The sequence below is a fragment of the Castanea sativa genome, chromosome 11 (assembly GCF_040712315.1).
Source record: "Castanea sativa cultivar Marrone di Chiusa Pesio chromosome 11, ASM4071231v1".
NCBI lineage: Eukaryota > Viridiplantae > Streptophyta > Magnoliopsida > Fagales > Fagaceae > Castanea > Castanea sativa.
Window position 1 is genome coordinate 43295465 of NC_134023.1, and position 24330 is coordinate 43319794.

Below are 24330 nucleotides of genomic sequence, written 5' to 3' on the forward strand. Positions count from 1 at the left end.
AGGGTGGAGATTTTTGTGTGTGAGCATCTTTTGGCATATTCTTTATATTGATATTATTTATTTATTTATTATTTTTTAAATTTCTGAATAAACTATTTAACTATTGGCTGGGTTCATTCTTGTTTGCGAGGTATGTATAGGCTTAATTCCTATCCAGATGCAGACAAGGTTTTAAAAATTAAAATTCTTTGCAGTGTATGGGTAAAGCTAGGATTTAAATTTCCAATTTTTTATTTTTATTTTATTTATTTTGTCAAATAAAATTCGTTATTTGGGTGTATCATAGGAAGGCATTCAAAATTTCATCAGAAAATTTTAGCTTGAGAGTGAGGAGTAAAATTTATTGGTACAAATTCCGCTTTTACTCGTGTAAGTGTTTTTTTCGAACTAAGAAAAGTTTATTTATAAATTCATTAGGAGGAAAATTCCTCCAATTCAATGTAGAGAATTGATAAAATTATCTAAGTGTACTTTTAGTCACATGATCTATTTAATGAGTCATGTGATTTGTTTAAAAAATACATGTTGATATTTGTATGAGTTATCATGTTAGTTCCTCCTAACTGGTTTAGACTTTAGAGGAAAATTATCCTCTATATGTATTATATAAAATTTTATACAAGACGCGCGATCCATTAAACTGGTCATGTAACTAAAAATATATATATAAATAGTTTTATTAATCGGCACACTATCCTCTATAGTCCGTATGTATTATATAAAATTTTATACAAATCACGTAGTCCATTGGATTGATCATGTAACTAAAAATATACTTGAATTGTCTTATTAACGCAGGATGTAGTTTGGAAGGATTTTCTTCTAAATGATTTGGAGGTAAGATTTTTTGTTTGTACATTTTAGGGGGTCACACAAATTGGCTTGCACGTCACGCCAGAACAACCTGTGACTGTGAGACACGTTGGAGACGTGAACTTCCTCAGTCGTCCATGCCTAGGCCCTAGCTAATGCCTAAAGACTTTAGAATTCAAAGTTAAGGTTTTCAGCCGTACAATATATGTGTTGTGACGTGAATTCCATTCAATTTCTTTGAAGGGCCATCTAATTCAAGGACTATTAAGATGCCGACGCAATCATAGCAAAGGAATAATAGTTGTAGCGTAGTAGGTGAACCAAGATATGACATAGACATGAGAGCAGCGTGGTAGGTGAACCAAGATATGACATAGACATGAGAGCATCTCCGTTAGAATAAAAAGTTATTTTATTCATTTTAATATCTCACTTTACTATATATTTAAAGGTTCTATTATTTTACTATTTTATTTTATTTTTTAATATTTTTTTTTATTTTTTTTTTTATGTTTTCAAATAACTATCATTCATACTATATTTTTTGTACTCAGCAATTACCATTCATACCACTGTAGCTAGATTACAAAATTAATAGGATTTATATTCTTTATGGAGTATGCTTTTTACAATCTTGTTAAAATTTAGCATTTATAGCATTTACAATTCTTAATGAGAATGCTCTTGGTCAAGAATTATCCTATTGTTCAACAGAAAAAAAGGTAATATTAGGGACACACAAAAGTATACAACTTTGTCCCACAACTCGTTATGAAAAAGAGTAATATTAGGGACACACAAAAGTATACAATTTTGTGCTACAACTCGTCATATCTGTGCCACAACTCGCCATATGGTGAGTTGTGGCATTACTCGAAAAAGAAGAAAAAAAAAAGTTGGCGAAAAAAAAAACTTAAATGCAAAAAAAAAAAAAAAAAAAAACCCATTAGATTTGTGTCAATTCCAATAACATTCTATAAAGTTTCAATTATACCTTATAACTTCATGAAGTTTTCATATTCGTCAAATTGACCATTGTGAATAACTTCAATTAGTTGTTTTGGAAAAAAAAAATCACATGACCATTGCATGACTAGTGACTTGAATCAATTAGTGAGTCTTCATAACATGGTGTTAGGGTACTTTTTTTTACACCTAATTCTATTTGAGTACCACCTATTTATACCACTAACAAGTTATTGGGTTTTTCCAAATATTTTTGCTCTATTATTTCATTAATCATAAATATTTCATATCTCATTATCTAAATTGGGTAATGATATAAACTATTACAAAAAGCCCAAAAACTCATATTTTATCTAATTTTATTATCATTATTTAGGTAAGCCAAAAACCGGCCCTATGAGCCCAATACACACATATTCTATTTAAAACCCAAGAATACTTATACTTGGCAATATTCGAAAAGCCAATGATTTAAGTCCATGGCAAAACAATTTTATCAATGGAATTCAAATCCATGATTAAAGCCCATGATTTAAACTCATGGCAATATCCAAAGTCCAATTCTCATTGGCAACATCAAAACCTAATTTTCATTGGCAACATCAAAACTCAATTCTCTTTGGCAATATCAAAGCCCAGTTCTCGCTGGTAATATTTAAAACCCAATTCTCATTGGCAACATCAAAACCCAATTCTCATTAACACTATTGAAAGCCCAAGCTAACTACTTGACACCATTCTATCAAAAGCCAAAGGTTATTAATATTTGGCAAAATACTATATCATAATTATTCCACTTAAAAGTCCAATAATAAACAACACTTTAGATTCTTAAACCTATTACTATAATATTACAAACTCATGGAATTTATGATTATCTATTCTCAAAACCCATGACAATCATCTTATAAAAATCCATGGAAAGTTATGATTATTAGACCCATGACATTTATTTATTTCATATTATAAACTCATGATCTATCTTACATCACAACATTCGTAATATTTATTACCAAAACTCATGGTAATTATTCATCCTACATGTCCATTATGATTATCTATAGAGAAACTCATGAGAACATCACATTATTCCATTATAGTGGTTGTTACCATATTTATTTAAAACCCATGATAAATATTATTCTCAAGAACAATATTGGAGGTCATTATTTAAAAAAGCCCCAAAGAAAATATCATTTACAAAGTAATCCATAGTAAAAATTATGAGAAACTAAACAGGTTGTTATTTAAAGCTCATGAGAATTAATACCCAAAATATATCATAAATATTTATTAAAGCTCATGGATTCATTTTATTTTTACTAGCAATTAAAGCCCATGAGGAGTAAAAAACCCATGGCAAAGCATGTCTTTAATGCCCATTTTGTAGGACCAAGCCCAAGCAAAGAAAGGGCCATCTGGCCCAACTAAAAATGCTGAAATGGAACAAAGTTCCAGCCCCAAAAAGTCCCTAGAAGGAGGCTTGAGAGAGGGCAACCAGCCCTTGTTCATCTCTAACCAAAAAACAACTAGAGACCCCAACAAGAGAACCAAGCCTTTAAGGATGAACTATAGGACGTCCCATTAGTTTTTTGCCATCCTCTGCCTGACGTGAACAGTGCCAGAAAGCTGTCATATCAGCTGAAGTCTAAAGGGTGATCAAACTCCATCATCTTCCTCAAAGCTGTACTTCCAGTGGAAGGGGAGCTGAAGCCAAGTTATCCAAACTTCAACAAATTGATGTTATAAATGTCAAAAACATTCAAGACATGATTCATGTGCCAAGCCCATGAATCCTAAAGGGCAAAATTTGGGAACAAGTGGTTTGGAGGGCATAAAGGGATCTCTAGTGGAACCCTCTGAAGTGGACTTAAACTTTAACACCTGGCTTGGGGTGTTGAATCCTACTTCCTAGAGTCCAAATCTCAGTTGTAACACTAGGATTATTCCTTAATACTTGACTTAATCCCATTGGCTGAACACAATCTCAGCAAGCTTAGCATTTACTACAAGATTACCCAAAATACTACCCATGTGTGACATTGCCCAAAGAAGCAAAACAGCCCCAAAAACAAATATCTCATTTTTAGGCCAAATCCAAGTTATTACTTCAGCTGTCTTGCTCCCCTGAATCAGGCCTACATTTTTTTGGATTCTTGTTAATTAATACTTCTCTAAATTCCATTATAAAAGCATAAGCACCTCAGCCCACAAATAGGACAGCTACCCTCTCTGAAACTCTTGGTTTGTTTACTACTTTGCTCGTGGTTTAGCTTCCCCCAAGCTCACCACTCATCATCCTCAGCCCACACTCATCTAATCTCAGATGTTCTCTTCCCCTTTTCACTTAAACACAGCCCATAAATGTCTCTCAACTAGTCATAAACAGACCACTCACAAAAAGCCTTGATCTTGGTGTTAATCCCACCTCACTCACTCAAAATATCCCAAATCTACCTCATTCATGCCTTATAATTATACACTCACCAAAATCTTGGTTTAATATTTGTTGCACTGAGCTGGGGATCTTTCTCTCCCTTCACTCCATCCTATTTTTCCTCTTTTATTTGTAACGATAGAGCCTTTAATCCTTGTTTATTATTATTATGATGAAGGATATAATGTATTTGTAACAATTGAATTTTTCCCTCACATTGATGTAATAATGACTGGAAGTACTATAAATTCCCCTAACCAAGACACACAAGGACCCCCAGGACTGAATACCTTCATAAATTTATTTAATCATTAACTTCTGGACTTTTAAGTGTAATTTCACCTTTACCACTGGAGGACTGATTTGAACTATGACTAATAATATAACAAACTAACAATAGTAACGTGTTTATTGGGCTTTATTATTGTCTTTTTGTTAGGGTGCAGCCTCTATCTCTTACTTGGGCGGACTTCCACAATACTGAAAGCCTTTGGGCTCTATTTCAAGGGCCCATCGTCAAGTTTTGGCTTGGCTACCCCATATTCTATTTGGGAACATCAAAATTTTCCCCTCAACACATGGTTATGTGAGTTTTTTGTTCATAAGAGCTAATTTAGTCTTAGGGGTCAAATTAGCAGATCTAGGAACCTTAGAGAGTTATAAGTAGGCCTGTTCAAGGATATATCGACACTGACAAAATTGGTCTGACCGCTCCGCCCTGCCTCGCTCAGGGCTCGGCCAAAGGTTTTCGGCACGGTGGTTGGCGGCAGATCTTTAGTGTCGACATCGAACTGGTGCGGCCATCGACGCCAAGATGTGCACACCAACGAAGACCGAACCGAACCGAGCATGTTATATATATATATATATATATATATATATATATATATATATATATATATATATATATATAATTTTGATTTCTTATCCATGAGTGTACACTATGCAGGCCTAACGTCCTTATAAAAGAAAATTGAATTAAAAAGGAAGTTTACGTGTGAGGCTTAGTCCAAAAACGTGTCAGGAGGAATGCTTATAGTTTGACTCTGAGTGGTCTTGTCTAAGCAAATCTAGTCTCTCCCACTTGCATTTGTTGAAAAAAAAAATTAAAAAATATAAAAAATGATTTATGGCCGAATGGGTTAGTGGGGGTAGAGACATGCCACAATTGCCACTTGAGTTTTTTGGAAAAAAAAAAATTTTAAAAAAATGCGCGTAGGTTAGTCATTCTTTGCCACTTCCCACTTGCGTTTTTTGAAAAAAAATAAAAATAATGATGCTTGTCATTGTTTGAGCTTTTGATCTCAGCCACACATGTCTTTTCCCTTTAGTTGTTTCCCACACAGCTCAGCTATTCTCATTAGTCATTTCTCCTCTTTACTCTCATTTCTCCTCTTCAGCTTTCACTCTTTAGACTTCTGCTTCTCTCAAGTCTCAGTGTCTCACACTCTCGCCTCTCAGACTTAGAAGTCAGAACTTAGAATTCAGTCATCAGCTACCTTCATTTCTCTTCCAAACCTTAATCCCGCCGAACAAAAATTAGTTTTTCCCCTTCAACCTCAAAATCTCAGGCTCTCACCTAACCATTTTTCTCTTCTTTTTTGCTCTCAGCCACGTAATGTTTCTTCCAAACCCTAATCTCGCCGAACAATTAGTAGTGTTTCCCTTTTAATCTCAAATTTTCAGGCTCCCACCAACCATTTTTCTCTTCTCTATTGCACTCAACCACATAATTTTTTTTCCATATCCTAATCCCGCCGAACAAACATTAGTTTTTCCCTCTCAAATTCTCAATCTTAGGCTCTGACCTAACCTCCCATTATTTAAGAACACAAGCTTTTAGTTTCACTCTCAAGACTCATTTCTAATTTCCAGTCTCACCCTCTCACAAAGAAAGACTTTCTTCTCAAGGTCTCACGAAATTCCTAATACCTAAGTCAGTCAATCTTCTTTTCATCCATGTAGTTCTATCTTTGGTAACCCTAAACCATACTTTGTTTTAGTTTTATTTTACGGTCACTAAATATTTGTTGTTGATTCTAATTTTTTTTAGTTATTTTCTTGTAATTTCAGGGGTAATTTAAGAGATTCAGCTTCAGCCTAGTAAAAGAATAAATCTCAAAGGCTTATTTTCTTGATACTCTATAAATGTGTATTGGATTTGGAATGTTATGAGTCTGGTGACAGGTTTGGAGTTGTCTTCTGGTAGTTGAAACTTGATAAAGAAAGGCTTAGTTAGAAAGAAATCGGTTAAAAAGAAGTCGAAATGGGCTCAAAATGCTATTTTTTAAAGGCCTAAAAGCCCAAAGCTTAGAATAGTAATTTTTAAAAATCCAGCCCATATAATCGAACGAACCGCACTGAGCCGCAAAAATTAACCGCACCTTGTGTAGACCGGGTTTTATCTTCCAAAAGTGAGGTGCGGTTAAGAATTGGGTGAAACCGCACCCTATAGGTGTGGTGCGAAAAACCTCTGTAAAACCGACCGAACTGAACCGTGTACACCCCTAGTTATAAGGTAGAATTGAAATCTTAGGGGATGTTTTTGCAATTGACCTAAACCTTGAGGGGTGTTTTTGCATTTTGACCATATACTCCATCCCAATTTTGTTAGGTTTGTTTAGAAAATTTAACTTTTTAAGGGAACATCATTATTATATAAAAATATACAAGTTTCCAAAACTAACATTCTTAATTTAAACTTTAAAGAAATAGGGGTATTAAATTTTTAAATCAAGTGATGGGTAATGGAAGAAATTTATTTTTCACTTTTCAAAAAGAACTTCATTTTGAAATACAGGCCTAACAATATGGAGGGATTAGTTGAATATAATAATTTTACAAGGCTCTTGGTTAGGCACAAGAAAAATATAATTAGCTTTATCTTTTATCAAACAATTTGTACCAATTTATTTACAAAAAATTCAATAATTTGTATAATTTTCCATAAATTTCTAATAGTACCTATATCTATGCATAAACAATGTTCTATACATTACAAAGTTCAAGAAATTGAACATACTTCACAAACTCATTCCAATGATAGTGTTCTATACTATTGGATATGTCAATTGTCAAGCCTAGCCCAACCTGACCTAATTTTCCCTCTCCATGTGTGAGAATTTATCACTTACACTACTTGTACTCATGGTGTTAAGATGGTGTGTTGGAACTATGTAGAGTGTATGGAATTGTCACAAGATTTCTTAGGGTATAATTGGTCATTTAGAGCATTCACAACAAGGTTGCTAAATTGACTTATTAATTTAGTAGTCAACACCCTAAAAACACCCACTACATCAAATAAGGCATTGCATTTTGAGTTTTAGTTATAGTGAACTTCCATCTCTAGTAGCTCACTGCAGCTGAAACTCAAACTAAAAAATCAATTTTTTATACAAGCCATACGCATGCCTTGCCTTCTCTTTCTTCCCTAATTTTCTCTCATGCCTTCTCTCACCCACATTGAAGCTCTTCTCTTAGGCCTATCCTCTCTCCCCTTTGCCCAATCATCCTAGTTGTCCCTCTCTCCCCTTCGCCGAGCCCAACTCTCCTCTTTCTCTCTCTTCTCTCACTCTCAGATTTTCAAATTTTCTCTCTTCTCACTTTCATATTTTCTCTATACTCTTAGATTTTTCTCTCTCAGATTTTCTCTCGTCTCTCACTCTCTCAGTAGTGCTATGGGTTATGGTGGTTCTAGTTGTGGGTCTCGGTGGTTTAACCATGGTTACGGGGGATGGTGGGTTCATGGTTTGTGTTTTGGTTGATTTTGGAATAGGTCACAGTGGCTGAAGTTTTTTGGTTTTTTGGTTTTTTTTTTTCCCTTTTGTGGTGGTGGTTGGTAATGGCTCGTTATAGGCAAGAGAGTCAATCTTATACTAAAGGCTGTATCGGTTTGACTAGTGGAACGATATAGTTCAATATCGGTTAATACCGGTGTACCATTTCAAGTTTACCGTAATATTTTATATTTATAAATATATATGTGTGTGTGTGTGTGTGTATATATTATAATAAATATAAAAGTTTGCAATAAAACATTACCTCAATTCAGAACAAATTATTCATGGTTTTAGACTTTAGCATCAATTAAAAGAAGAAAAAAAAACACAATATAAAAAATAAAAAGCTTAATTATTCATTGCATACTAAGAAAACAAATAATACTAATAATTTAATGTAAATAAGTTTTTATTCAGCCTTTACAAAAATTCAAAAATTAAAAACTAAAAAAAAGGTTTTTTTTTTGGTTCTAGCCGATACACCCGGTATTTAAACCGGTACGAAATGTTGGTGTTTCGATACCGGTATACGTACTGGTACGGTATATATCGGCCGGTACGGTATCGACTACACTGGTTATAGGTTGTTGGGGGTTGGTGGCAGTGCGTGTGGGTTGTGATCGGATTTACGGTGTGGGTTTGTTGGGTTGTTTTTGTTTATGGTTGTTTTTGTTGGGTTCTGGTTGGATTTACGGTGTGGGTTTTTTAATCGGATTTATGGCAATTGTTGTGGTTGTGGTGGTGGTTGAGTGGCTAGCAATTGAGTGGGGTTTGTAGTTAGTGGGTTGTGGTGGGTTATGGGTGGCGACTGTTTTTTTTTCAATGTTGGCTGGTAGTTAAGTGGGTTTTGTGGTGGCTGATTTTTTGTTTGTTTGTTTGTTTGTTTGTTTGTTTGTTTTAGGTGGTGATGGTTGGTGGCGGCTAGCTGTGGGTGTGGGTGTGGGTGTGGGTGTAGGTTTTCTCGGATGAGCGTTGAGAAGAAAGAGGTGAGTTTGGATTGCTTCAGGGAAGAGGGAGATATAGATAGGAAGGGAGACAAAAAAAAAACATAGAGGATAAAAAAATAATATTTAAATGAAGTGGTAAAAAAAATAGAACCTTTTATGTTGGATGAATTGTAAAGTGAGTTGTTAAAATAGATAAAGTAGTGTTTTGAGTTGCCAAAAGCTAAAAAATTTTAAGATCTTTGATGTGAATGCTCTTACTAATGAGATATAGCTCAATTGACACTTCCTCCACTTTCAAGTTTTAGTTGGAGGGTAAAATCATGCTTTCAATGCTATAAAATATGTGTATAACTTACCAATAAAAAGAAAAAGTATGATTAGTCACTAGAATTTGAAGCTAGCTTTTCCAATGTCTAGTAGTCTCTCAAACCAAAAACATAGATTTGATTGTTTGGTTACACGTGAAAAAAGTATTAGGCACCCAGTGCCGGCTCAAGGCCTAGGCAACTTAGGCCTAGGCCTAAGGCCCCACAACCAAAAAAAAAATTCCCTACTAAAAAAGGCCCCATTTCCATTTGTAAATGCCCAAAATTTTATAAAAATATAACATTTTTTAAATAATTAGTACTTTTTTTAAAAGTGATGTTAAAGATACTACAAATTTTACTATAGGTTTAAGTTTAAATTTAACTAACATGTCACCAATCACATAAAAAATTAATTCAAATACAAATAAATTAAGTTGTTGAATTTTATCAATTACAGTCATTATCACATTATATTGTGAACATTTTTAAAACCAATTGTTCATTTCTAACAAGGCTTCCAAAATAGGAGACCAATAGAAATTAAAACCAATTGAAACCCTAAAATGTTTCAAAAAAAATGCTGCAAATGTGATAGAACATCAATGATGACTAATCTTCTCTAATAGTTTGTGATCTTAATTTTTGTAAACTAATATCTTACAAAACCACGCACCAAATAATATTTATCTATCTCTTTCTCTTAAAAAGAATATATAAATTAAAATTTAGGTTACAACTGTACTTGACTATGCATAGTTATATATCCAAGTTATAGTAAGTTTCTTTTTTAAAAAAATAATATTTTTTCTAGTTCTCTTTGTTTAAATTTATGGTTTAACTATGATATTCAATCCTTTGTATGAAATTAACCTTAGTTTAATTATTATTATTCATCAATTTCTGTATTTACATCAAATTAGTCTTAATTTAATTTGTATTATATATATATATATTTATTTAATTAATGTTTACATATAAAAAAGCCTCATATAAAATTTTCGCCTTATGCCCCAAATTTTGTTGGGCCGGCCCTGTAGGCACCCCGCATTATTTGTCCGTATACCTAATTTTGGTTATCGCTAAATAATGTGCAATGCAGTCTAAACAAAACACATGCTATAGGGGCATATGTCTGTCACACATGAATCAGGATTGGTAAATGGCATAAGATATCAATATAATTCAACCGTTGAAAAAGGGAACCAAAACAAAAACTGCTGTTGCAATAAGAAATGGGTCTTGTCACAAGATACCATGTAGGTCCTAGTGCTTATATATGTTCATTGATCTTGTAATAATCCAAGTTTAAGCACCAATTAACAAAACTTTCTGCAATACCAACTATAGTAGTAGTACTATATAATACTAATAATAGTTGGCTCATACTTCACAGCTTAATATGGAGATTGACACCATCTTCAGGCTCTATAGTTAACTTCAATGCCGGGGTGTGCCTGTATTTGGGTGACAAGGAAAAGGAGAAGTCGGACACAATAAAAGCAAGAAGAATTTTGAGCTCTGCCATGGCAAAGTTTTGCCCTAAACAGGTACGAGGACCAACCCTAAATGGCATGTACACGTAAGGGAGCTTGCATGCACCACTGACTCCATTGGCAAACCTTTCGGGGTTGAAGATGTTGGCATCAGGTCCCCAAATATCAGGGTCTTGGTGTAAGGACACCATTAAGGTCCACACATTTACACCTTTAGGTACGTTTATGTCTCCAAATTTCATGTCTCGAAATGCCTCCCTGGACACCACTGGCACTGGAGGATAAAGGCGCAATGATTCTTGAATTACCATAGTCAACTGTCATATCCATTAAACCATGCAAAAATTGGTCAGTAGTTGACACAATGGTGGGTGGCTGATCATAACCCAAATCACTACAATTTCCTATCATCTCAAAATGAATTGGTGATAAAGATGACACATTCAAATTTTTTATGACATTTGACATCACCCCCCACATGAACATATTTTTAGAGTAGTTGTAGAGAGTCAAATTGTAGTCCCCTAATAATCTCTCTCACAATGACACTCTCGTAACTCGTGATTCTAATCTATGACCTTGACTTTGATACTATTTGTTGGACCGTGAGCTGTGTTATTCCACCCAAAAACCAATTGTTGGTAATGAAAACGTACTTAAATCTTTTATGACATTCGACATCATGCCACGCAGACTTGTCTTTAGAGTGATTCTAGGGAGTCAAATTGTGGTCTCCCAACGTAACAAAATTAAAAAATTTAGTGAACACCTTTATTCTTCAATGAATATTAAAAAAGTTGAGGCCTTTAATAAATTACCCCATAATTTTCATTAGTTTCGCCTAAATTTTATGAAGGGGGAAAATTTTATAATGACATGGGTACCAATGGAAGTTTGCATGGGTGTCTAGTTAGGTTTTGGAGTTTTTTTTTAATCTAACCGGACCTTAATAAGTTAGAGAAATCTCCAACTCAACCTAACCCTGGTAACTTTAAAAATTCCCCAAGATAACCTCATTTCTTAGATTGGGTTGTGTTCGGCGGTGTTAGGTTTGGGTTATTTTGTCAAGCCCAATAAAAAAATAGATTTGTTTTAGAAGGGGGGAAAAAAGATTCATTCAACTATTTGAGTTCATTATTTAATAAGTAATTATAATTTACAAAATTAAGTCTAATTAATATTCCATTTTCATCAAATTTAAGTCGAAGAAAACCTAAACTAACAAATTTAAACTAAATCCCAAACTATAAAATAAACCAAAATAAAAATTTTAAATTACACATTTTTTTTAAGCTATTAATAGCTTGGGTTACTTATTAGGTTGAAAATTTTGTCAACCCAAATCCTACCCAAACCAAGTTTCAAAATTAATTTAGAACCCAATATAATCCACATTGATCCACGAAAAACCGATCTGAGACACATTGGATTGGATTGTGTGGGGTTGATAGTTTGAATGCACAAGTCACAAGTGCTGGATAGAATTTAGAATTCTCCATCTTAGGTATGTATCAAATGATTATGGTAATGAACATGGCAATCTAGGCAATAAATCTTATTGGCATCCTATGTCACCGATTGCACTTATATGCTAGATACCATTTTAACGCACAAGTTTAAGTTTCTAGCTTTGATAATATCTTTTGCTCTCAAATAAGGGACCTGAGTTTGAATTTTGTCTATATAAAAAATCAATTAATGTTTTGAAGTAATGATAAAGGATGAATTATCATGGAGCATGCATAGAAAGAAATTATATAATACTTTTTCTTTGTTACCTTTTAAATCTTAGAGTTTTTGGTATCCCTCATTTAAGCCATACAATTTTAAAATGTTTTGGTTAAACCTTAATGTTCCAAAAATATATCATTTAAACCTTGTAGCTTCATATGGTTTTATATAAACCTTTTTGGATAAATTTATTTTAAATCTTGGTGTTTGAAATAAATTTCATTTAAACCAATTAGCAGTCATGTTTTAATGGTTTAAAAAAAACAAAAAAACAAAGAGTGACATAATATCTAAATGAAACACTTGAAAAGTTTAAGGTTAAAATGAAATTTATGAAAAGCTCTAAGATTTTGAAAAGTAATTTACTCATTATTTTCTTTTTCTTTCTGAAATATATAGTACTCACCGTCTTCATCTTGCGAACCATGTCAGCATTAGGCATTTGGTCAGCACAAATTTCGAGAACCTCAGAACGAACTCTTTGTTGCCACTCTGGATTTGAGGCCAACAACATCAAGATCCATGCTGCAGATACTGCAGTTGTCTCATACCCTGCTAAGTATATGTTCTTGCAATTGTCAACAATGAATCTGTCAGTCTCATCTTGACCAAAATCACTATTGGTTGCACCTTCAATTATCATTTGCAGCAAATCATTCTCTGATGCTCCTTCCTTTCTTTCCTTCACTACCTTCATAATCAAAGAGCGGACCTCTTTTTATAGCCTCCATTTTTCCCTGTTGCTCTTAGTTGGAAGATATCTGAAAATTGTGACTCGAAATCGCTCTTTGTTCGATAATTTTTTTTTAAATACGATAGAATTTCAACATGTTAAGATACAAATAAAATGATGATATAAGTGTGATTTGAAACCTAAATTTGAGATTTTTATTCAAAGATAAGAAATTTTCCTAGAACCCACTTTTGTTTAATAATTTGTAAAGTAATAATAACTGACGCTATTCTTATGTAGGACCCAAAAAAAAAAAAACTTTAGTACAGGAATGCCACTAAATAAAACTTTTTTTGACATTTTCTCTTGAAGTTCTCTGAGCTTTAAAAATATCTCTTCCCCTTTGGAGTAATTGCTGCCAAAACAAGCTCTTGAGATCACATCTCCAGAAAAGCTTCTCATATATTCATCAACGTGAACAACTGCAACTCCACCCTCACTCTCAATCAGATTAGTCCATGAGTTCACTAGTGTAATTGAGGACTCCACCATTAAGTTCATCATATCCTACAAATTGCACCAGTATCCAATCACTATATGCATTTTACTAATAAGAAAGCTGGGATTAAAAGGACTATTATTAAGGCAATATGTATGAACAAAACTTATATCTTGACTGAACAAATGTCATAAGCAGTTTGTGGGGTTTTAGGGAGGTAATTGAAAGAAAGTCTTATCCCCTTGTTATGTTTGGAAAGGTTGATTCTTATACTAAAAAGATGTATAATTGATTAGAAGCATACCTTGACCTTTTCCATGTATAGTTCTGGAGCAAGGATTTTCCTTTGGTGAGCCCATGTTGCTCCATTTGAAGTCAGAATCCCTTGGCCAAGCAGAGGACCTCGCTCTTTGTGTTGATAGGAAGGTTTTCCCAAGTCTAAGGAAGTGCATATGTTTATTTCCTTTACCACATCAGGATGGTTCATGTGCAATATTTGTATGTTGCCAAGTGAGAACATAAATGTAGAACCTGTCAAAATTAGAATAGCATAAGTAGTTAAAAAATAAATAAATAACTTCAACCATGTGAGAATTTGAAGCTAAAAAATCTAAGTACTAATAAGATTGATGTTCTTACCATATTCTTTGCTCCATAACTCAAAGAATGGAAATAGCGCAGAAGAGCAACTGCGGGTTATTGCTTGCTCTCCTCTTGGAGTTTTTGAGGAATTGGACTTCATCATCTTCATGTCATTAATGTTTCCGAGCAAAAACGAGGGTGGAGGGCCTCTGATCTGATCCCTTGCCTTCGCAGTTTTGATCGAAGCCTTTCTGGCTTCAATATTAGAGTATCACATATCTGTATTAACTTGCTAACGAAGCCCACCAACGCAATTGTGAACGTAACCTTGAGAAGAAGCAATGGCAAATCCATGGCCTTTACTCTTTGTGTCTATGTTCGTGTTAAAACTTAAAAGTAGTGGCTTGCCTTGCCCTTCTATATATACAGAAAGGATTAGGATGGAGCAAGTTTGTTAAAATATCTTAGATGGTGTTATGACCGTAGATGACGTGCAGGATAAATTGTTATTTGAATTAATAGTATATTAGTATTGTTATTTGTTTCTATTTAATTGATTTCTATGTTTAATGACAAACAAGCTTAATGAGAAGCAAGGAGAAAATTAAACAAAAATATTTATTTCTCTCTCAAGTTCAAGACATTAGTCATCTTGAATTGACTATTTTTTACCTTCAATAATGGTTATGATGCATCAACATAGTAGAGTCAAATCACATGTGATTATAACCAATTGATTTTACTTGGTCTAATGAGAATTCAACTTGAAATCAATGAAGTATCATGATCCAATTAGTTTGGACTAAAATTAGTAATTAGATTGCACACACTTGATTAATTAGATGGTCAAACATTAATTATCTATGAATAATGGGTACAATTATCTTTTTAATTGGATTAACTAGATCATTATTTGGGGTTTATTAATTCCGAGAGGGAGTTAATTGGAGGCTTATTAATGATAATTGTGTTGAAAAATATTTTCAAGAAATGATATTGTTCACTATTTCATAAATATCTTTCTCATACCACTATGATTTTTTAATAAGGTTATTTTAGTTGGAAAATAGACATCTGGAGTTTCACTTAAGCACAAGAATGAAGCAATTTCAATTAGAAATGAGTGAGATATGATTTTTTTTGAAGTTGGTTATACTAGCTGTTATGGGAAGCTATGGAAAGAACTGGGATTTTCAACTTTTTGCTTGCTCTCCACTCTCACCAACCACGAAATTAATGCATCAATGTCAACTATCAATTAAAAGTTACTCTCCTCAAGAATCTTCTCTCCCCCACTATAATAAGGTCCCTCCTAACCTATTCCAAAAAACACCAAAAAAAAAAAAACTCTTCTCCATCTCTTAGAGATCTAGTGAAGTAGCTCTAGTGTTTGCCATTTTCTTGTCTTACTGAGGTTGTGTTAAGATAGCTTGATTTCAGTTAATTAATTCAATTACCCAAGTTGATTAATTAGGTCCAATTACATGCAAATATTGGAGGCACCAACAAATCTCCAAATAATTTAAATGCAGCGGAAATTAAATTGATACGGTAATTTGTTGACAAATGGGGAAATCCTTCGCAAGGTAAAAACCCCACCGGGTGAATTTAAAGTCACCACTTCCAAGAATGTACTAATCAATAATTAAACAGTTACAAGTATAAGAAATCTTACTACTGTCCTGGCTTATCCCAAAATACCAACTTACAGTTGAACCTTCGCTCTAATACTCAATTAGACTTGATCTTGTAGTAGCATTCTTTCCTTTGATGCACAAATTTTCAATCTATGGCTAACCCTTTTGCACGGATCCTAGTATGTGACTAATTTCAGCAACTTAAATAATTGTTGTTGGCTGCAAAGTTCTTCACTTCATGAACGATGAAGATTAGGAAGCACTTGGTTACAAAACCCTATGGCGTACAAATGCGGTAGCTTTTCACAGGAGAAAATAAACTCTTTATCTCTGTATCTGTATGTGGCGGCTCTTAAAATAAGCTTTATATATGTCTAGGGTTGTGAGAAAAGAAACCCTAAACAAATACATCAACATGGGCCAAAATTTAGATCTGGAATTTCTGAATTCATAAAGCTAAATAGATCGAGATAGTGTCGAGCTGGTGTCAAGCTGCCCAGTAAATCTCGATGGAAGCTTTCTATCGAGTTTTAGTAAACTAGCTTTTCTTCACTTGTTTCTTGAATCAATCTTTGTATCTTTAATACAACCATTTGATATGTATCAAACCCAACTTAGATCTACCCAATTTATAAGTAAAATGTGTTTTGTCAAAAGATTAGCAAATTACACATAAAATATGACCCTAACAACTAAGATTCAAGTTATGAGTGATCAAAGCTGTATCCCTCTTAGGACCTCTAGTTCTTCATTCCCTCCTTAATCTTAAGGAGCTAAGGCAAGTGTTTGTCATCTAGGTCTTACTGAGATTCGGGATTTGAGTAAACATGGTTCTACCCACCCTTAGGAACCACTAAAAGCCTTCTCCTCCTCCATGTAGATCTTGCATGCATGTATACTTTCTTTCTCCTAAATTGTTTTTATTTATTTAGTTTAAAAATTTTAATGTTAATCTAGGATCAAAGTATGCCAGTTGGTTGTTAACTTACTTAAATATGTTTGAATGTTTTTGAGTGTCCTTCATACGTTCTTAGATGTTCTTCACATGTTCATGCATACGCTGGTGTTTGATCTTAAATTTATGTCTAACATATGAAAAACATGTTACTTTCCTAAATTTTTCAAATGATAGATCTAGATATCACTAGTTACATATAGGCGCAATATTACTCAAATTGTGTGAATTTGACTAGATTAGATTGGATTGTTTGAGTGTGTGATGTGTGGGCATGTGTTGCGTATTACATTAGGTGAATCTTAGGTTTATATTTGTTTTTGAGAAGCCTCAATTGCAAATTAACTAATCCTTTATTGCAATGTGGATGTGACTAGCACTTTTCTCGAATCAATACAATCCCCCTCCCCCTTATATTGCAATGTCGTGAAGTAGCATCTCAAAACGCTATCAAAACCCACAAACGTTGCAAATCTTTTGAAAACTTCGGGAGTGAGTGTATTAGTTGATGCAGATCTTTTGAAAATTAAAGTTTCCTTTAAGTCATTTCTTCTTCCATTAAACCTTAATTCCAAATTAAAAGAACAAAGTTTAGCTACAAAATTGTTTGTAGGCTAAGGCTACAACCTTATTCAATAAAATAAACATTACTACATATTTTGAAAATATAACCATTGAATTGCATGTTCTTTACGGTCTTAATACACATGTCAAATTTTGTATTAATTTGATATTATTTATTATATGATCTATAAACTTATATTTTATGCATAATTTTAAACTACAAAAACTTGCAATTTAAACAATTTATTGATGACATAGTTATTGATCTTTAATTTTCTAGAAATTTTGTAATCATGGAGGATATAAGAAGAAGATGTAATCTTATGGTGGATTTGTCAAAATTCACCTCCAATAAAAAGATATTGAGTAAAGTTGTAGTTTTAGGCTACAACTAATTTTGTAGCTAAACTTTGTCCAAATTAAAATTCCATTTTAATTTTAGATTAGGAATTTGGTTAAAATAATTAATTTCCAAAACCCCCCTTTCTCCCTTTTATTGAAATGGCTAAAAAATAAATATGTATTCCCTCCTCTTACATAACTATGAATTTCACTAATTACATTTATGAGAGGACCTACAATTCATGTAAGAGGGGAGAATATATATTGATGGTACTCTTAGAGTATTCAATATTTTTCATTTTGAAATTAATTCCTAATTCATGGGATAAGTTGTCATATGTTTCCTTTTTTTTTTTTTTTTTTCCTCTCTCCTTTTAACACAATCTCCAAGTCTTGCACTCCAGTATTAAATGCTCATAATTATTGTTTTTTAATGCATCTTTTGCACATGTCAAATGACTCAAACATCATTAAAAAAATTAAAATAAAAACTTTCTATTTTATCAATGTTTCTTAAAGTTCAAAAATTATAAAAGAAAAAGGATAAAAAAAAATGAAAATAAAGAAGAAAATGTTTGGCAAAAATACATTTTTGGTCCCTGAAGTTTACCTATTGAGCGCTATTGGTCTCTCAAATTTGAAATAAGTGCTAATGGTCCCTTAAGTTTAAAAAATAAGCACAATTGGTCCCTCAAGTTTCAAATTATATTTTCCATTATTACACATTAACTGGGTTCTAAGAATTTGCGCATAAAAGAAAATTTTCTTAACTAGGGTGTTAGTAAATGACGTAATTAGTGGTATAATAGCTTGATTTCTATATTAGTAACGATATATATATATATATATATATTTTTTTTTTTCTTTATATGTATTATTTACTCCATATTTGTATTTAGTTTAGTCAAATGGCATAACTTTAAGACATTAACTCTATAACTTTAAGACATTAACTCTATAACTTTATTATTGCACACTCTTGGTGTAATGATTACTTTACGAGTATAAGTGTTTGTGGGGTGTGGGGAACAAGGGTCGGGGTTCAAGTTTTCATAAGGAAGTTCATACACATATACACTTAGATTAAGCTAGAGTAGAATTTTTATAATAATAATAATAATTAAAAAAAAAACTCTACAACTTTAGAAATTGAAATTTAAACTATGCTTTGGAAGGAAAAAAAAAATAATTCAAGAGGGGAATAAATTCAAATTGCATCTTGTATAATGAGTTGGGTCATTAATGCCAAATGATTTTCTCATGAATAAATTTAAACTTATCCATTTCTTTTAGAAGGAATTTAAACTTATCTTAATAGGGATGTAATTGTTGTACCAACCAAATTACTGTTTCAATGCTTCTATTACTTGAATTTTGTTTCTGTTTGATTGGCATTGAATTAATTAATTTTGTTTTCTTTTACAATCCAAAGAAATAATGCTTACAATAATTCCCAAGTATTGTGGGTCAAATATTCTTGTAATTTTGTATTTGATGTTTGAATAAAATTTCTTTCATAATTTCAGGTCTATTTTTATAAGGAAATAATCCAAAGCCCAAAATAGCCCCCTAAAAAAAGAAAAAAGAAAAAAAGAGAAAGATAGACCCGCCCACTAAACCGAAATTTTGAGTAGATTAAAAATAGGCGGATTTCGGTTTTATCAGGTTGAGATGCAGGTCATGCTTGAAACTGACCTAACCCATAACCAGTCCTACTTTTTAATTTTTATATGGATTTTATGTCTAGAATGGTCATAAAGTTTTTATTTTTTATTTTTTTATCTAACTTTTGCGTGTAAGTTTAGCTGTAGACTCTATTTTTTTTTTTTTGGAAAGGTTTAGCTGTAGACTCTACTTTTACACTCTCCTTAAAAGTAAATAAATGACTATTCTTTGAGGTTTTTATAAATGCACATATGAAAAAGAGAAGTCTAGGTATTTTCTAACAGAATATATATTTTTAAATATTTATATCCAAATTATGGACAAAATAGCATTCTCCTTATTTGAGATTTGTATAAATGATATTGTCCCCTTGAAATCTATTCAAATGAGTAAGAGTCTGTCTTTCTTAAAAAAATTATGTTAGGGAAGTAACATCTTTGAGATAGCATAAACTTATCTATTGCAATTATAGAAATCTTAAATGGGAAGAATATTATTTTCATAAATCATAAGAGATATTATTGTATGTTACTGTAATTTACAAAAAAAAAAAAAAGGAAAAAAAGAAGAAGAGAGAGTAAGGTTTAAGAAGGGAAAAAGTAAAACTTAGTACAATTTCTTAGATGTCTTTCCTCAAATCTCTAATTAAATTCAAATATATGGTTCTCGTTGAATTTTATTGTCTTTTGAAAAAAAAAAATTTATTTGTGTTGCATAACCCTTATTCATCTTTTAGTCATGCATTTAAATTTAACAAGGGAAATTTTTTTAAGCCGAATTTAATAAGAGAAATTATAAGTAGCTTTGTCTTAAAAAAAAAAAAAAAGTAGCAATGTCTAGATTTTATCCTTAAGAAAAAAAAAAATTATAGAACTAGTACCAGAGTCTTTTAACAAACTTCCCACCTATAGCTAGTCTATTATACTATGTACCAGCTACATGTAACTTCCCTCTTACAACACATAGGTTCTAGTGTAAACTTTCTCCATGATTTGATCAAGAGAATATAGATAATTTGGGGAAGACTTGTTTGCCAAAATTTTCCCTATTAGATATATTGAGAAACTTATATTATTCTTTTTTTTTTTTTTTTGAAGGAGGAATTGATAGTAGACTTTATTGATTAAATATCACTGTGTACAATTGGGAAGAGAAAAGAGATGGATTATTCAAATTAAGAATAAGCTTCCTCTTTCTTTTTGGCAACACTAGCAAGAGTTAGAACAACTCTATTACATTTCAAAGGCACACTAACCAAAGAAAAAGAATGAAAACTTTTACAAATTAAATTAAAGTCTTCAAGTATCCATGCAACCTTAAGAAGGCAAACTCTACTTAATTATCCATATTAGATTTTTTTTTTGGGGGAAAAATTATCCAGATTAGTTAGGCAACCTTGATAAGTGTTTTTTTTTTTTTTTGAGTAGAAGGCACCCTTGATAAGTTGATATGTCAATATGGAGCAAATTGTTACCGTTTTTCATGTGCTGCCAAACGATTATTAAAGAATGTGAATAATCTTCTCCTTAATTAATCTTCTCCATTTACTAAAAAAGAATTAATATTATCCATAATTGTATAAAATATCTCTCATCCCCAATTTTCTATATTGAATTTCCACCCAATTTAGTTTCCGACTAACTTTATTTTACTTCCCTCTATTCTTCCTCCATTCAAAAATTCACTTTTTCTCTGAACACTCTTACTAAGAGGATATCCACATTCTTGAACCAAGTAAAGGGTTAAACATCAATTGCACTAGAAATACATAGATTTATCTTAAACCGAGAGATCAATGGAATTTGCCTTCGGCGAATAGCTTGAAAATAAACTTTGATGGAGCAGATTTTAAAAATAAAGATAGGGCCAGGATTGTGGTGGTAATCAAAGGCCATGGGGGTTTGGTTATTGCTTCACTCTCTCAAAATATTGCTCTCCCTCACTTTGCTGTCGAAGTTGAAGCCATGGTAGCAGTGAGAGCTTTAGATTTTGCTTGTGAGCTAGGCATTGATTCAACTATTCTAGAAGGGGACTCTCAGGGACGAAACCAGGATTTGAACCTAAAGGGGGCCAAAGCATGAACCAAAAAAATTCATAGTAGACGAAAAATTGCACTTTATCACCAAAATATTTAAGTCAAGAAGGATATGATATGAACCAAAAAAGTTGAAAGTTACAACATGATATTCTGACCTTTTTCGAAGAAGAAAAAAAGAAGAAGAGGACTTCAGATCTCCAGATTTTGGGTAAATGAAATTAATATGTTGATTTTATCATGTTGACTAACTCATCAATATGATTATCACATACTTTTGGATGCAACTGAAAATCACACTAATGAGGTTTTTCAAAACTTTGTTTGAGGATTTTAAAAAATTGGGATATCAATATTAAGAGTTGGCAATGCTAAGTTATCAATATTGGCTTCTAAAAGAATTTTGGCATTTTCTCTTTTGAAAAAAATATAAATATTGTAATTCATTTTCCCATAGTTTATAAATCAATTTAAAAAGTCATATAAATTGTTGTGAACCCCGTAAGGGAATTTTTTTTTTCTATGAGATTTTTTTCGTTATGAATTATTGAATTATGATATTGGTGAATTAGGGATTTTTTTTTTTCATCCTATATACTATTTAATTTTTTCAAAAAATGGGGGATGGGGGCGGGGGGGCATGGCCCCCCTTAGCCCCTTAGTGGGTCCGTCCCTGGGGACTTCGAATTGGTTATTAATTCTGTGGGGAGTAGAAGGACCCAAATAGGCATATGGGCCTTTGGACTGTAGCATGGAGGGCCGACCTGCTCCAGAATTAAATTATACGCCGAGGATCCGAGGGTACAGCCGAGGGCGAGCTTCTCCTCGGACAGATCCCAGAGAACTCAAGACTTCATTATGAAGGTCAAGGCACAACTCTGGAAAGACTAATGGTTAAAGGGGGACACCCTGAACCTTCTAGATGCACCAGTGTTAAAGAAAATATCTAGGGCAAAGGCTGCCACCTCCGCATTAAAGGCTCTGCACCTACCTCCCTGGCCGCATTGATGGGGAAGTGACCCATGAACAGTAGAACCAAAACTTCTGGTTACTATTCAAAGCATTAAGAGAAGAAATATCTAGGGAGGAGGAAATGGGGGAAACACGTGGATAAAGCATCAAGGGAAGAAGTATTTAAAGGGGGTGAAGGTCAAAGAAAAAGGGGGATCAGTCAGTAATCAAGAAAGAAATTAAGAATTGTAACCTTTAAGAAAGAAAGAGAAATAATACAGAAGTGGTCCTCGGCTTAGGTCCGAGGAGGTCCATTTGTCATTATCATCTTCTATTTACAATTATCTTTACACCATAGCCTGTTGTTAAGTTCTCAGTACCTCTAAAGTAGATTTCAAGCCCACACTCTACAAATTTCATTGTTTAAGGCTCATTGGGCCTGAGCCCATAATATTGTATTTGGGTCCAGGTGTGATTGTGCACTTACAATTGGCGCCGTCTGTGGGAATCTAGTCTAGAAGGAGTTGGGATACCATGGCAGGCCTGGGTTCTCACCATGCAGAGTCACAAGGATCACAACCGGAGGATCTTTTCGAGCGTCTTGAGCGTCGAAGGGATCGTGAGGGAAGTGTCCATACAGAATACCCTGGTGCTAGCCATACTCATGGTGGGGGTAGCACTACCCATGAGGATGGTGCTAAAGCCATGCAGAAGGAGATTAATCGTTTGAAGAGAAAGTTACGCCGCGCCAGACGCAGGTCTTCGCCGTCCTCATCTAATCCTTCCTCAGAGGAGGTATGGGGAGGTAGCTACAGCTCAAGGTCATGCTCACCCCCTAGTGCAATGTCCTCTGGTGAGGAGGACGGCCAGCCAGCTCGCAGACGCAAGAAGCTTCCTTCAAGGGGCTTAGGGAACGATGCTATGAGTCGAGCGTTGCACCAACTCTCCAAATCTCCGTTTTCACGGAGGATTGAGAAAGGGAAGCTTCCCAGGAGATTCACCCAGCCTACCTTCACCATCTACAATGGCCGGACTGATCCGGTGGAGCACGTGAGTCACTTTAACCAGAGGATGGCGGTGCACTCTCACAACGAGACCCTGATGTGTAAAGTTTTCCCCTTTAGCTTGGGACCTGTTGCTATGAGGTGGTTTAACGGCCTTAAATCGGGGTCTATAGGTTCGTTTGGGGAGCTTACTAGAGCATTCGCTTCGCGGTTCATTACGTGTAGCAGAGTACCTCGGCCATTGGACTCGCTGTTATCCATGACCATGAGGGAAGGGGAGACGTTGAAAGCATACTCCGACCGTTACTGGGAGACGTTTAATGAAATAGATGGCGATTTTGATGGGGTGGCGCTTAATACCTTTAAGGTAGGTCTTCCTACTAATCACGACCTGAGAAAGTCTTTGACTAAAAGGCCCGTCTGTAGCGTACGTCACCTCATGGACCGTATTGACGAGTACAAGAGAGTGGAGGAAGACCAACAACAAGGAAAGGGTAAGGAGAAGGTTATCCCGCAGGAGAGAAGGGATTTCAGGTCGGACAAGTACCACAATAACAAGCCGAGGAGAGATTACGCTGGGCAGTCCGGCTCGGCAGCGCCTCAGTCCATGAACACTGTGTTCCGAGAACCAGTACATCAGTTGCTGGAGAAAGTTCGTAAGGAGCCCTTCTTAAAATGGCAGGGTAAAATGGCAGGAGACCCTGCGATGAGGAATCAGAACCTCTTTTGTCAGTACCATCAGGATGTGGGCCACACTACCGAGAATTGTCGGACCCTTTGGAACCACTTGGAGCAGCTTGTCAGTGAAGGAAAATTGAAACAGCACTTGTGTCAACCTGGTGGACAGGGCAGTCAATCTGGCTCAAATAATTAGAGGAACGGTTCATCTCGGCCGGCGTTAGGAACAATCAATGTTATTTTTGCTGCACTTGGCAGGACCGGCTCG

The 24330-nt window shown here is 34.0% G+C and overlaps 1 pseudogene; it reads right to left on the reverse strand.

Moving 5' to 3' along the window:
- Nucleotides 1-10640: 10640 nt before the first annotated feature.
- Nucleotides 10641-14585, reverse strand: LOC142614769 (cytochrome P450 714C2-like; annotated as a pseudogene).
- Between the last annotated feature and the right edge of the window lie 9745 nt (nucleotides 14586-24330).